Here is a 13,044-nt window from a genome sequence, read left to right on the forward strand (position 1 = left end):
TTCGAGTTCACTTAGCCGCTACGTTATGCACTCGCAACTATACATAACACTGTTCTCATAACGACTGACAACCGAAAAGGATTAAGGACGTTGCACAGGTGCCATTTATATCACAATACGAGGACTATTTGGAAAGTAAGGTCCAATGGAAATCACAGTGAAAATGATATGAAGCTGTACATATGAGTTGGACAGCGTCTATAGTATACTCGTCGATCCTCCCACATGGCTCTTTTCACTTCTGAGCACACGGTGAGCACATAAAGACGCCTAGAAGGTAGTGTCTACCGCCAAGTATCAGTGGCTGGAGATTTCGCCTGAGTTCATGAAGCCCACACAATGTAACTGTTATGCATGTCCTTCTTCCTTACAGTTCTCGGCAGCGTACTGCAGGGGCAAAGAGGACACTCCTGGTGCGTTTTCAGTGGCAAGTATTTGATCACGCACCATACTTACCGGACGTGGCTCCCTCTGATTTTCATCTCTGATCACGTGAACCACTGGCTATAAAAACAGCATTTTGGCACAGACAACAAGCGGCAGATCAGCGCAGAAAGCAAAGACGGTGGCCTTCTGTGACGAGGATACTGGAAAGTCGGTGCAATGCTATAGCAAAATTTTCAGTCGGAGCGACGATAGTGTAGGGAAGTAGGGGGATCGTGTAGCTAACTGCTGCAAATAAAATGTTTTTGAGGTTCAAATGTGGTTTAATTTGACGATCGTTCAGGCCTTACTTTCCCAATCGCCCTCGTACAACAGATCAGTCAGCAGACTTGGCTAACATTTATGTTGAACTAAGCACTTTTCGCAGAGTTTCCAAATTTTCTTGCTTGTATCTTGTGCAACTCCTCTAGCTCCATACGCAGTTAATGGCCCCGATTTTACCAATGCTTCGCCCCAGTGTTATAAAGGTGGAACTGACGACAAGAAGATACAGTTGCTTTTTGATCAGCAGATGACACCAAAGCTTGTTGACGCCAGAAGCTGGGTGGCAACGGTGGCGCAGGTCGGAGAAGTGACGCAGCGGCCTCACCCTAGGTGCGACCCCGTGGCGCCGAGTTGCGATGCAAGTCGCGTGCCGGAGGCGGAACCGTGACGCCGCACGTGGACCGGCTGCGCTTTCGAGGCTATTATTAGACACGCCGCAGCCACAGCGCTCTGCAAGCTGTCCGCGGATATGACCAGGGGAGGGGCTCTTCCGGTCACCCTCTGTACACTCCTTCCACTACAGTTCCAGGAACCTGCTAAACTCCGGAACTGGGGCCACATACATGGAGAACCATGTGTCACTTCGAGATCAGCTCTTCGACCTAACAGGAAACTAGCGTTCATTTCAGTTCATCGACAAGGACTGCATCTGACGCGGGGAGGGAAACGTATACATACAGTAGCCAGATCAGTGTCACCTGCCTAAGAGCATGTTGATCCACTTTTGGATGGCAACAGAGTCGCGATTCTGCGTGGCGCGGGTTAGAAAATACCTTCTAAGGAATCCGTGGGTATGTAGCACTAGACGCCTACTCGGACATCACGCAGTTCCCGTAAATTTCAGGCGGCTAGTTTGTGAACTCTGGGACGGCGCCCAGATCACACGAACTTCGTGGCCTAGTGAGAGTGAGTTCGTTTTAAAGCTCCTTAAACTACTGTAGCACGATTGTGACAATATAGCACGGACAGGTACCATACTCGGGGACGCCGTCATTGTCGCGGAAGATATCAAGAGCAAAGGGGCGCAGGTGGTCTCTAACTATGTTCAAGTAATCCACAATTGACGTGCCGTTATCTTAAACACTCTTCCAAACAGCCTTTATTCTTTGAGCAGCTGTTCGCCATGATGACAGCGTATCTGGACACGGCCATCCATCTGGTGTAACAAGAAATGTGATTCGTCAGCAGGTTTCCATTGATTCACTGTCCAATTCAGTGGAGGAGGAGGAGATTACTGTTTAACGTCCCGTCGACAACGATGTCATTAGAGACGGAGCACAAGCTCAGATTAGGGAAGGATGGGGAAGGATGGGGAAGGAAATCGGCCGTGCCCTTTCTAAGGAACAACCCCGGCATATGCCTGAAGCGATTTAGGGAAATCACGGAAAACCTAAATCAGGATGGCCGGACACGGGATTAGACCGTCGTCCTCCCGAATGCGAGTCCAGTGTGCTAACCACTGCGCCACCTCGCTTGGTCCCAATTCAATGGTCCATTGTCGATTGCAATCGTAATTAACGATGCCATTGTGTCGATAATGATAGACATAGGGTTCACCTGTTGCGGAGTCCGTGCTGAGCAATATGCGCTGAACCGTGTGCTCAAAAACCTGTACCAGCGTATTACTCTGTCGTCACATCTGTCACAGGTCGCCACCTGCCCTGCTTCACAGAGCGAGCAACCCTCAGACCTCTAAATTCTATGATTAAACATGGACATCGCCTACTAGTAATTTCACCATCCAAACAAGCTTCCCTAGTAGCACGCTAACACCGACCCTGTTCGCCGTTTTCGAAATGGTCTTTCCCAAGTTCGGGAAATTACCAGTGAAGAAATACTCCTATGAGAGCACATAAAACGTGCATATGCTGCTGTTTAATAGGGCAGTGGGGTGTTAGCTGCCTCATTATTTAAAAAATTCCCAAAAAATTTTGCATGTGTACAAGTTCGCGCTCTTTTTAATATGTAACTCTCCTCTCTGTCCCCTACCAGCAATCCTGTCACACCCACTAGTCCATCCACTTCCACCTCCTTATTCTTAATCACTCATTCAGCACTACACGTTGTCATTATCTCGTATTGTCTCTCCAACTGTGTCTCCTGTCTCACAGCCACAGTCTCCTACGTTCTGTACTACCGCTGCTCTCACTGTCATTGTCTCCCTCTTATTTTTTTCTCTTACTCCTATCTCATTCACTCCTTCCCACTGCTGCTGTTCTTCTCACTTTCTCTCCTTTCCTCCTTGTCATTTCCATACACTCTGTTTCTGATTACCTCTGTCTTTCACTCACTTCTATTTTTTCGTTCTCTTTATTCCTTTCCCGCTGGTACTGTCTCCTTTACTATTCTCCTAGCATCGATTTCTCACTATCCACTATGTCCTATTGCCACTGTGCCCCTCTCTTTCTCTCACTCTGCTCTTATCTCTTTCGCTCTTTCTATAACACAACGACCGTCTAGTATTATCCATTCTCTTTCCCAATGCCACTGCCTCCCGTTTTCTCAGCACAAAAAGACCGAATGTGTTCACATCTCAAAAAATTTAGGAAAATCTTTAAAGGCACTGGTAATGCACTTTTAAGACAGTGTCTTTTGAACAGGAGCAAATTCGCCTTTTTTTTGTGTTCTGATAAGAACATTTTTATGCTGGTTTCCTTCTTTTCCCTACTACAGGTAAATAAAATTCATATAATTTACTTACGTGAAAATGTAGTGAAGCAGAACTAATTTTAGACCTCAGATCGGATTTTAAGAGCACAAAAGTTTAGCCGGCCGGTGTGGGCGAGCTGTTCTAGGCGCTTCAGTCTGGAACTGCGCTACCGCTACGGTCGCAGGTTCGCATCCTGCCTCGGGCATGGATGTATGTGATGTCCTTAAGTTAGTTCGGTTTAAGTAGTTCTAAGTTCTAGTGGAATAATGACCACAGATGTTAAGTCTCATAGTGCTCAGAGCCATTTGAATTCTACGGGACCGATGACCTCAGATGTTACTTCCCATAGTGCTCAGAGCTATTTGAACCATGTGAACAAGCGTTTAGCATGTGCTTTAGTAATACAACGTGGGTTACCAGGACCCTTATAACCACGGAAACATTTGACTATATTTTTCTTAGCTACCTCATTTTATAAACAACGTTTTCGTGTCACAACGTATATTACGTGCATGTTTCACCTGTACAAGTAGAGTAAACGGATAAAGGTACCAAGAAAACTTTCAAGATTGTTCGAGATAGGGATGTTAGGAATACATCGTAAAAATTACAGCTGTTAGCTGAGCATAGCTGCTCGATTTTCGTACCTAAAAACCATGTTTACGGGTTATCTCAGGAACCGTCTATAAATTAAATGGTGCCTTCATGAGCCTCTTACAGCGCACCCGACCACATCTAATGCAAAGAGAACCAAATGATTTTCTCCATTTGCCTAAGCTGGGAAAAGGACGTCGTATTCGAACTTAGACCCTGTACTGTAGGATAGTTACAATAAGAAGAGAAGATAGTTCTCTTGGGTATACAGCTCAAGGACTACTCAAAGCACCTGACCCTCCCTTTCAGTCACTTATGAAAACCGAGGTTTGAGCCCCCCGAAAAATCACGGTTTTATTTACACCATTGTCGAACGTATTGGTAGCGCTTAATGTCGAATGCGTACCGACGTCCTTTGTCAAAGTCTCTTATGTCAGTGGATGTCGCCACACGTGCTAGAACGATTGCCCATTCGTCTCTGCTCGCGTACATAGTTTCCTTGCCACGTCACGCATCTGTTACGTCACCAGGCTGCAGTCAGTCTCACCGAGGGCCGTGCTTTACATATAACTAGCAAAGTCAAGAAAATTCACGTCATAGAAGAAGTAAAATTATACATTCACACCCCCACTTCACCCCAATAAATTTACAGTGAGCCATTGGACCTAATTATGAATTTCTGCAAATTTAGTTTTAGGTATTTACACAAGTTAAACAGAACATGAACCCCCAATAATCATAACTCTGAATGTATGAAGAAAAATTGGTTCTCATGGCACATGCACCTCTTAACGGCTTAAGAGGTACAGTAGAAGTAACTGAACAGAAAACAAAATCAACCCTCTAGCCATATATTGAAAGCAGCCTAATAATACATGTTTTTAATTTTTCTGCTTCCTATGGTACCTGAAGTAAACTGTTCGTGATGTCGGTGTTAACTTAATTAAATCTAAATTATTTTAGATTACGTAACTCTAAGGATGATTCTAATTTATAATATGCATTCTGACGACCGTGTCATGATTTGTCTAACGTTAACTATTAGTTACTCTCTGAAAACATAAACAACAAAAAATCCCCTCTAATACTTTCGACTTGTGGTTCTTAAACAATAAGCTTGCTCTATGTAAGTAGCGTATTCCTTCTGTTATAATCTTGGCGCACCTCCCACACACATTCTGTCCTTAGCGCAGGGTAACTGAGATGTTTCGCTGTCAACTGATGAGTAATGTCCTTGCTTAGAGGATAAGAGAGAAACATATGTAAAAGCCGTATCGGAAAGAGCAACTGTCATGAAGTATGAAATTTTTGTATGCTTGCACTAGAATAATTTGTGCTTTCTGCCACAAATAAGTAAGCACAAAAACAAGAGAAAATGCCTTTCACTAGAACAAATAAAGTTGCATATGACTCACTCATTTTATAGGTCATCGATGGCATGTACATTAGCATCTTCTCTTTCAATTATGCAAATCACTACATAGTATATAAGGTCACCCAAACGACTCATATGTCCTTATGCAGCATAGAAACGAGTGACATGCTGCTGACGAAAGAATTGTAGCGAACTGAAGATATCCACACTCCAGTCATGGCAGTAAAACAAAGCTTGTTAAGGCATTTGTGAGTCGTGGCTTTCTCCATGAACAATCACTAGGAGACAATATCCGCTCAGTGTTACATCAGTAAGAATGAAGTGCATCATTCGAAACTTCCTGAAATTAATAAAACTGTATCCCAGATCTGTCTCGGACCTGGGCTCAGAGTTATTCTGCAATTGGAACATAGTTTTCTGTCACAAGAAATACAAAATTGGTTGTCCGTTGGGTGTAAGTTTTCGTCGTCTCTGTTGTTGGTGACTCTTGGAAACGCCGTCGGCAGTACTAGAAAAGAGATCTTCATTTGAGCAACTTATCCGCTTTCTTAACGGAAGAGTTTTTATGGTCTCTAAATGCATTCAGCGAGTTTATTGAGGTACCGAAAGATTTTCATCGTTTCTAGGTCATGAAAGAGACGGGAAAGGTTATCTTTGGCAAACTTTCGAGATTCTGCATTACAGTTCAAGTATCAGAATGGCCCATTTCCTAGCTATAAAGTTTCCATTTTTGGAATACAGCAACTAAACTTTTCTCCAGTTCACCGCCATTACGGTTACCACTAGTGTTTCTAAGAGTATATACTCATCTGTTATTATGAGGCAACATCTTATTCTGCAACTACACAAACTGTTCATTTCCTGGGCTGTCCTCCTCCTTATCTGAGGTCAACGTTGGTCAATGTGATGTTCCTATATCTTCCGTGGCATTGTGAGAACATGTTGGCGCCGTTGGAAATCGTGCACTAATTCCTTTATATTACATTGCGTTCGTCATATTCTGACCTTGTTCAAAACTAGTAAAATATAAACATAATAGTTTTCCCATTAAGTAAGCACCAGCAGATACATGGATAATCGAGGACGTAATCACAAGCTCTACAGTATAGCCTATCAGTTGCAGAGTGAGAGGTATTATCATTTTGTGTGACTGACAATCACAAAGCATGTTTTTATGTATAATACTGCATATCAGACTTCATACGATCTTCCCATCCTATTCACGAATGGCACTTTCTGCAACCTTGCCGTTCTCTAATTTTTCTATGATAATCATAAAGCGAGGATTATGGTGCAGAAAAGTGCTTCGTGTATTCGAATCCTACCTCGGGCATGGATGTGTGTCTTGTCCTTAGTTTAGTTAGGTTTAAGTAGTTCTAAGTTCTAGGGGACTGATGACCTCAGATGTTAAGTCCCAATATGCTCAGAGCCATTTGAACCATTTTTGATCCTCAAGGTAGCTCCCATTCGAGTCTACATACATCTACATATATTTTTTCCACTATTCAAACTATTTGTGCATGTCGTTTCTGGTGAAGCCGCGCGCGAGATTTGATGTTAATGTGGAATGGTAGAACATGTCTGCAGTAAATTTTTCGTCCACCGATATCGATTCTGATTAAACAAGTCACCAGTCGATAATGAGACGGTCATTAACATGAAGTCTCATTTTCGTTATGTCGGAGTGCCGTATGGGTGTGAGGAGCAGTGCAGGCGTTTAAGTCTTCTGAGGATTACCTTGCAACAAGCTATGCGAAAATACGTAGTATTGAATTTCGTGAGACTGTAATAAAAGTATTTCAGCTACTTTCTGCTCATATTTCAGCTTTTATCTTGGGTGTGGAAGAAGCAGACAATTATAACTTATTTACACATCTTAGCAAAATGCGGTCAAGTATTCATGTACCTTCCAAACAGTCGCTTCCTTCGGTTATTGGGAGATGTTTGTCTGTAGTATCTAGTGGCACAAGAAGGATATGACAGAATAAATGGAGTTACGTATGCTACTGGAACACTTACAAATTAGCAGAAAGAAATGGTATCTTTTATATGCAGCCATTATACGTAACACATAACTTTAGTTTAATTACGGAAGCGGACTTTGGAAAAAAGCAACAGAAGAAGGATAGTCACCGTGAAGTGGAAACGCTTAGTGAACTTTACCAGGCGTTACTATCTAACGTAATGAAAAAACTGTAATTTACAGCTTACTTAGGTTTGAGGCTTGTCTTTTTGATGAAGAAAGATTAAAAGCATCTCCGTCAGAAGAGGAGAGAGGAGTGGGGAACAACAGTTTCCACTCGGCAGCGACTCGGGAACGTTACGGTAAGGCACTAGAGACGAGAGTCCCTCCCGGCGGTTGGCGTGGGGGAAGGTCAAGTGGACGTGCACACACACGCACATACACACAAACACACACACTCACACAGACACACGAGAAAAAGGGTAGGGGAGGAGAGGAGGGCAGACTATCGCCGTAACTCACGGCGAAGCTTTCACAATGAGTCTAACGAGCTGGCCACGACTTCAGCGGAACGGTTATTGTGCGATACGGAGAAATAACAATCACGGCAAAGCAAACACTCGCTACGCGTGGCCAGACAGGGGCGACGAAGCATCCCGAGCGACGATGGAGGAATCCGAGAGGAGGCATCACGAGTCCGAGGGCCGAGATAGCAGGAGATCCAACACAACAGCGTTTCGTCGAGTGATGTTAAGTCCTCCTGTTTACACACTGATTTACGCCGCACTAGCCAGGTGCCTAGAGTTATTTTTTATAATGAGTAAGAGAATAATCCCGAATTGTGTGACTCGGTGTTGACTCTGTTTTTTCATTCTAATTGTAATAGAACTATCAGATACTGTAAATGACACTCAGTAGTCTTCTGTATCTTTCGCTGTCAGTCTACGCCATTCGTCGCTACAGAGAAATTTAATTTGTGGCTACCAGGCTACCTGATCAGACCAAAATGAATCGTAAAAGCTTGTTTTTGAAACTGGAACTACTACTGTTACAACTAGCACATCAGCTACTCGTGAGGCAAATGGATTTAATTTCGGTTACTTCACAAAAGGGAGAGATTGTTTGCGGCACTCCTAATATAGCCTTTTGCGGCAGTAGCAGCTGAAGAGTCTTACGCCGCGCGGGATTAGCCGAGCGGTCTCAGGCGCTACAGTCATGGACTGAGCGGCTGATCCCGGAGGAGGTTCGTGTCCTCCTTCGGGCATGGGTGTGTGTGTTTGTCCATAGGATAATTTAGGTTAAGTAGTGTGTAACCTTAGGGACTGGTACCTTAGCAGTTAAGTTCCATACGATTTCACACACACTTGAACATTTTTGAAGAGCCTTATATCCCGATAAAGCCGCGCGGGGTAGCCGTGTGGTCTTGGGCGTCTTGTCAAGGTTCGCGCGGCTCCTCCCGTCGGAGGTTTGATTTGGTGGGTGTGTATGCTGTCCTGAGCGTAGGTTAAGGTTAGATTAAGTTGTGCGTAAGCCTAGGGACCGATGACCTTAACAGTTTGGTCCCATTGTCCTTACCACAAATTTCCAATATTGATAAACACAGAACTAACTTTAGTGGTGAGCTTGGACGAAATAGTCAACATCATTCTTTTAAAAGTATGTAGTAGTCACAAAAGTCATGTGTTACGTATACCAACTGCAGTGATGTTTGTCTCTAGAGGTCGTAACTACACTTACTTTACACTTAGGTCGCACAACACTCCTCTTCGCCCTCAACCGATGATCAACAACTGACTCCCCAATTGAGTGTTTGAGTACATCCTCAGCAAATCTCGAATTTGGCATTTAGCCCGGCAGTACTGTAGCCTCCGATTGATTGCAGATATATATGGAAAATTTTGACAAGAAGAAGGGACAGGATGGTAGAACATCTAATTGAATTTTCTCGCTTTGAGAAGGCAGAAGGAGCAATCGGTTTTACTTGCTAAAGACTTACTAAAGTTAAGACTCCATAAATATTTCTTTATTTAAAACGTCAATAAAGAAATATTTGTACGATCTTAGCTTTAGAAAGTTATAAGGTAGGGTGTCTGTTAAAATATCAGGGAATAACTTCCGTGGTAATAGAGGGACGTATAGAGAGGGTGACAACTGTAGAGGAAGACGGGGACTCGAGTACATCCACACAAATAAATGGAGACGTAGGTTGCAATTTCTACTCCGTGATGAAAAAGTTGGTGCAGGAGAGGAATTCGTGGTGGGCTGCATCAAACCAGCCAGACGACTGATGAATCAAAAACAGTTTGAAACGGTTGTCGATAGAGAATTATTACTTTTCTCGAAACTTTCTGGAAGATAACAACTGTGTGCCGATCGGGAATCGCGCCTGTTGTTGGCAATGCTGTTGCATAGTGAGCTTCCTGACACGACTATCAGTTTACCCTCACAGCTTTGTTCCACCCTTACCTCTCTCGTACCTGTCACCCTCCAAAAAAGCTTTCCTGTATAACTTGCTAGAGTAACACTCCAGGCAGGAAAGACATTGGAGAGAGATGGTTTAGCCACAGCTTCGAGATTCTTTCCAGAATTAATCTTTCACTCTGCAGAGGTCTGTGCTCTGTTCTCAGACTGTTTCAAAACAACGCACACGTTGCTGCAGAGTGAAAGATTCGTTATGGATTATTTTTCTTCTATGCTTTATTTTCCTCAAAAGTATTATTTTAACAAAGGTTTTTCTTCATGCTTGAATACTGTCTAATAGCCCATCTGAAACATTTTGGGTGTTGTTCTATGAGTTAGTGGAAAATCTCTTCCATTATCAAATTTCTTTTTATACTACGGAACGTCAATAAGCAATTTATACGTTCTCAAGGCTGGCCAAATACCTTTTAATGAATGCAACTTTTATTGAATGCTGAACTACACTTCAAAGTTACACAGATAGATACTGCTCCTTTTCTCTGTAAACACTGATCGGAACGTTCTACTAATCCTTTAGCTACTCGAACATAGAAATCCGCTCGTTGGTCACGGAGCCTTTGGAGAACCTCTGCGTGTACGTCCTCAAATATCGATAGTCCGTTTCCCCACAAATGGTATTCCACCTTACCGGGAAGGTGGAATAATTCTGATGCAAGATCTAAAATGCATAGCCTATCGGACAAGCCTAACCCACGTTTCTGCGACGTTGGTCAAACAGTTGGCAAAATTTCACTAAGACTATATGCGATTTTGTCGTTGGTCCATATACCACAGAGGCTCACTGTGAATCTGCGTGCAATTTAGACGTTGTGCCCACATGAACTGTATTGTCACAGGTACAACAACTTTGGAGTGCGTTTCCAGTGGGCGCTCCATTTCACTCGTACACTGTGAAGCACGTGCAACCCGTACTACAGCAGAATGTATGCAGGATGTTCAGTAGCTGTACTATTTTCTGATAATGTGTAACTCCTGTCAAGTAATGGTCTTAGCATGGCGCCATAGGTGTAATTTGTTTCCGGAAGTCCCTATAATTTATCACTCATAAGGCCCCATCGGACGAGCCAGACAAAAGCTGTTCCAGATCACACAACAGGAAGCATTGTAAGAGAATGGAGAGTCCAGCTTCCGTTACCACTCCTTGGGCTCAGAGAAATAGGGTGCCGCTTGCTATGTTCATTTCGCCGTAAAGTGACAATGCGGCATTTTCAGTCACTAACAGTTAATTACCACAAAAATATTAGAAGTTTGCAACCAGTAAAAAGCCGGAGCAAAGTTCACTATTAGCTGATACAAGCTATAGAAAGTGCTTTACATCTACATGCATACTCCCCATCTAGTCTACATTGTATGACGGTGAGTACATCGTACAAATATTTTCGATGTGCTTTGCCATTATATACTGAAGCGCCGAAGAAACTGGTATAGGTAGGGGTACTCAAATAAAGAGATATGTAAACAGGCAGATTACGGCTCAACGTATGTGTAAGACAAGTGTCTGGTGCAGTTGTTAGATCGGTTACTGCTGCTACGATGGCAGGTTATCAAGATCACTTTTAGCGATGGGACACAGCATCTACGACGTAGCGGTGAAGTGGGATTTCCCGTAAGACAATTTCACGAGTGTACCATGAATATTACGATATTCGGTAAAACATCAAATCTCCGACATCGCTGCGGAAGGAAATAGAACCTGCAAGAACGGGACCAATGGCGACTGAAGAGAATCGTTCAATGTGACAGAAGTGAAACTCATTCGCAAATTGCTGCAGATTTCTGTGATGGGCGTCAAGAAGAGTCAGCGAGCGAACCATTCAACGAAACATCACAGATATGGGCTTTCGGAGCTGAAGGCCCACTCGTGTACCCTTGATGACTGCACGACACGAAGCTTTACGCCTCACCTGGACCCGTCAACACCGAATTGGGCTTTTGACGATTGGACAATGTTGTCTGGTCTGATGAGTCGCGTTTCAAACTATGTCGAGGCGATGGATGTATACGGGTTCGGAGACAACCTCATGAATATATGGATCCAGCATGTCAGCAGGGGACTGTTCAAGCTAGTCGAGGTTCTGTAATGGTGTGAGGCGTGTGCAGATGGAGTGATATGGGACCCCTGATACGTATAGTTACGACTCTGCCAGGGTACACGTGCGTAAGCATCCTGCCTGATTACCTGCATCCACTCATGTCCGTTGTGGATTCCGACGGACTTGGGCAATTTCAGGAAGACAATGCGATACCCCATACGTCCTGAGTTGCTGCAGAGTGGCTCCAGGAATACTCTTCTGAGTTGAAACACTTCCGCTGGCCACCAAACTCCCCAAACATCAGCGTTATTAAGTATATCTGGCGCTGCAGTCATGGACTGTGCGGCTGGTCCCCGGCGGAGGTTCGAGTCCTCCCTCGGGCATGGGTGTGTGTATTTGTCTTTAGGATAATTTAGGTTAAGTAGTGTCTAAGTATAGGGACTGATGACCGTAGCAGTCCTGTAAGATTTCACACACATTTGAACATTTTTTGTGGATATCTGGGATGCCTTGCAACGTGCTGTTCAGAAGAGTGTCCCACGCTCTCGTACTCTTACGGATTTGCGAACAGCCCTGCAGGATTCATTGTGTAATCTCCCTACTAGCACTAATTCAGAAATTAGTCGGGTCCATGCCACATCGTAATGCGGCACTTCTGCATGCTCGCGGTTACCCTACTCGATACTAGGTAGGTGAACCAGTTTCTTTGGCTCTTCCGTGTACATGCATATCGAGAGAGAAAAGAATTTATTGTGCTCCCCATAGATTGCCTTATCTTCTTCTTGGGATCTCTACTCAATACGTTAGCAGGTCAGACTATAACGGTCGCACAATCTGCTTCGAGCACAAGTGCCTTTAAATTTCTCCAGCGGGATTACGCGAAAACTACGTCGTCGTTCTTGTAGGAATCTTTATTTACGTTCCTTGACCACTTTCGTTAGTTCTTATGTACCCTTTTTACAAAATTATCTGCAAACAGTTATTTATCATTGACTGTGTAAGTTCACAACAAGCTTGTTTCGACATATGTGCCATTATCAAGTGTTCCTTTTGACATTATCGTTCATATATCATTTTATTCTACGACATTCTACGTCTATTTAATACTACTACGAGATTTTATCTTATATTATACCTACATGCTGAATGAGTGACGTCTATAAGTCACCTTTAATGTACCATGTTCGGGAGATAGGTCAGGTGCTTGTTTTCTGCAGAAGAGTGATAGGGAAATTTAGTA

At 43.6% G+C, this 13,044-nt stretch overlaps 1 protein-coding gene across 1 annotated transcript in view; it reads left to right on the forward strand.

The window, feature by feature from the left end:
- The window catches only part of LOC126275253 (discoidin domain-containing receptor tyrosine kinase B-like), a 185,909-nt gene that overhangs the window by 56,150 nt on the left and 116,715 nt on the right, over positions 1-13,044 (forward strand). The window lies entirely within an intron of this gene.

This window comes from Schistocerca gregaria, chromosome 1 (assembly GCF_023897955.1).
Source record: "Schistocerca gregaria isolate iqSchGreg1 chromosome 1, iqSchGreg1.2, whole genome shotgun sequence".
Taxonomy (NCBI): Eukaryota; Metazoa; Arthropoda; class Insecta; order Orthoptera; family Acrididae; genus Schistocerca; species Schistocerca gregaria.